Below are 3361 nucleotides of genomic sequence, written 5' to 3'. Positions count from 1 at the left end.
TGACCTCGTGAACCGCCCGTCTCGGCCTCCCAAAGTGCTGGGATTACAGGCGTGAGCCACCGCGCCCGGCCTATGTGTGCTTTTTAAAATTATAACCAAGTGTGTTTTGTTTTCAGGAGGGCCAGGTGTGTTTAATATTCAAAAATCAAGTAATTTTAACAGCATTAAAATAAATCTCACATGATATAAAATTGATACAGAAAATGCATTTGATAAAAATTCAACAAACATTTATGATGAAAACTCACAAAAATCAGAACAGAGGAGAAATTCCTCAATTTGAAAATGAGCATCTACAAAATCCTATAGTTAGTATTATAAAGGTGAATGACTGAATGTCTTCCCTCTTAACGTGGGAACAAGGAAAAAATGTTGACTGTCATCATTCGCATCCAACATAGTCCATAGTCAATGCAATAAAGCAGGAAAAAAAAGTAAAAGGCATACAGACAAAAATAAAGAAATAAAATATCCCTATTTGTACATTATATTATATACCTATTCTTACATACATAGAAAAATATTCAAATAATCTATTTTGAAAACCCCTAAAGCTAAGTGAGTTCCACAAATTTATCATATTATACAAGAAAGAAATGATAAATTAGACTTTATTAAAGTTAAAAATTTTGCTCTGTCAAAATTCCTGCTAAGAGAATGAAAAGAGGACCCAGAAAGTGGGAGAATGTATTCCCAAACCAAAGATACAACAAAGGACCAGTATCTAGAATATATAATGTCTGAAAATAACAAAATTATAGCGATATAGAACACATTTGTGGTTTTCAGGGATTAAGAAGGGGATGGCAAAGGAAGAAAGTGAGCATAAATACCAAAGGGCAACATGAGGAATCCTTGTGGTGGTGGAAATGTTCAATGCCTTGACTGTATGTATGAGTGTTAATATTCTTGTTATTTTATTTTGCAAGTGACTATTTTTTCCAGATTTATTGAGGTATAATTGACAAATAAAAATTGTATATGTTTACAGCACACAGTATGGTGTTTTGTTTGTGTTTTGTTTCAACTTTTATTTTAGAGTCAGAGGGTACATGTGCAGGTTTATTACATGGGGAAAATGCATCTGGTTGGGTTTTGGTGTATGAATGATCCCATCACCCAGATAGCGAGCATAGTATCCAATAGGTATTTTCTCAGCCTACACCCCCTTCCCACCCTCCCTCCTCTAGTAGTCCCCAGTGTCTGTTGCTGCCATCTTTATGTCCCTGTTTACCCTAACAACATAATGTTTTGATATATGTATACACTGTGAAGTGATTACCACAATCAAGCAAATTTACATAACAATCACCTCACATAGTTCCCTTTTGCGTCTGTGTGTGTTGAGAACTTTTAAGGTCTCTTAGCAAATTTAAAGTATACATTCAGATATAATTAATTGCAGTCACTATGCTGTACATTAGATCAGATTTTATTCATCCCACATAACTGAAATTTTGTACCTTTTAAACACCTCCCTGTTTTTCCCACCCAGGAGCCCCAGCCATTGGAAACCATCGTTCTGCTCTCTGCTTCCATGAGTCTGACTTTTTAAGATTCCACTTATAAGTGAGGTCATGTAGTATTTATCTTTCTGTACCTGACTTATTTTACTTAACATAATGTCCTCCAGGTTCATCCATGTTGTTGCAAATGACAGAGTTTCCTTCTTTTTTTTTTTTTTTTTTTTTTTTTGAGACAGAGTCTTGCTCTGTCGCCCAGGCTGGAGGGCAGTGGCCGGATCTCAGCTCACTGCAAGCTCCGCCTCCCGGGTTTACGCCATTCTCCTGCCTCAGCCTCCCAAGTAGCTGGGACTACAGGCGCCCGCCACCTCGCCCGGCTAGTTTTTTGTATTTTTTAGTAGAGACGGGGTTTCACCATGTTAGCCAGGATGGTCTCGATTTCCTGACCTCGTGATCCGCCCGTCTTGGCCTCCCAAAATGCTGGGATTAAAGGCTTGAGCCACTGCGCCCGGCCCAGAGTTTTCTTCTTTATTAAGGCTGAGTAGTGTGTGTGCATGTGTGTGTGTGTACATGTGTGCGTATCACCTTTTCATTTTTCCTTTATCTGTTGATGGGAATTTGGGTTAATTCCATATCTTGGCTCTTGTGAATAATATTGCAAAGAACATGGGCATACAGATATCTCTTTGAGATACTAATTTCATTTTTTGGGATATGTATCCAGAAAAGGGATTGCTGGATCATATGATAGTTCTAGTGTTAGTTTTTGGGGAACCCCCATATTATTTTCCATAATGAGTATATTGATTTACATTTTGACCAATAGTATACAAGGGTCCCCCTTTCCTTACCAACACTTACCATTTTTTTCATTTTTGATAATGACCATTCTAACAAGTACGAGCTGATAATGTGGTTTTTATTTGCATTTCACTAATGATTATTGATGATAAACATCTTTTCAAATACCTTTTAGCCATTTGTGTGTCTTCTTTTGAGAAGAAACTATACAGGTTCTTTGCTTACTTTTTAATTGGATTATTTGGTTTTTGACACTAAATTGTATTTTCTATATGTTTTGGAGAGTAGCCCCTCCCCTGATGTATGGTTTGCATTTTCTCCTATCACATGGGTTGTCTCTTCACTCAATTGATTGTTTCTGTGCATAAGCTTTTTAATTTTATGTAATCCCTTTGTCTATTTTTTACTTTTGTTGTCTATGTTCTGGGTTCATATCCAAAAATTTGTTATGCAGATCAACATCTAGAAACTTTTTCATTATATTTTCTTTTGGTAGTTTAGTTTCAGATCTCAAATTTAAGTCTTTAATCTATTTTGAGTTGGTTTTGGTATATGGAGTAAAATAAGGGTCCAGTTTCATCTTTTGCATATGGATAGCCAGTTTTCCCAAAACCGTTTGTTGAAGAGACTCTCCTTGCTCCACTGTGTGTTCTTGTACCTTCGCTGAGTGTCAATTGGCCATAAATGTGTGGATTTATTTCTAGGCTTTCTACTCTGTTCCATTGGTTTATATATCGGTTTATACATTAGTTTTTATGCAAGAACTATGCTGTTTTAATTACCATAGTGTTGTGTCACGCCTCCCACCTTATTCTTTTTGCTCAAGATTGCTTTGGCTAGTAGGATTTTGCTTTTTTTGTTTGATTGTTTTGTTTTAATGCCATAGGAATTTCAGGATTGTTCTATTTCTGTGAAGAATATCATTGAAATTTTGATAGAAATTTCACTGAGACTATAGATCACTTTGTATAGTATGGAAACTTTAACAATACCAATTCATTAATTCTTCTTTGAAACTGGATATTTTTCCATTTGTTTGTGCCATCTTCGATTTATTTTATCAATTTCTTTTTGTATTTTTTTTTTTTTTTTTTTTT

The sequence above is a fragment of the Rhinopithecus bieti genome, unplaced genomic scaffold, assembly GCF_001698545.2.
Source record: "Rhinopithecus bieti isolate Rb0 unplaced genomic scaffold, ASM169854v2 scaffold_648, whole genome shotgun sequence".
In the NCBI taxonomy this organism is placed as follows: Eukaryota; Metazoa; Chordata; class Mammalia; order Primates; family Cercopithecidae; genus Rhinopithecus; species Rhinopithecus bieti.
Note: the sequence above shows the minus strand (reverse complement) of the source record.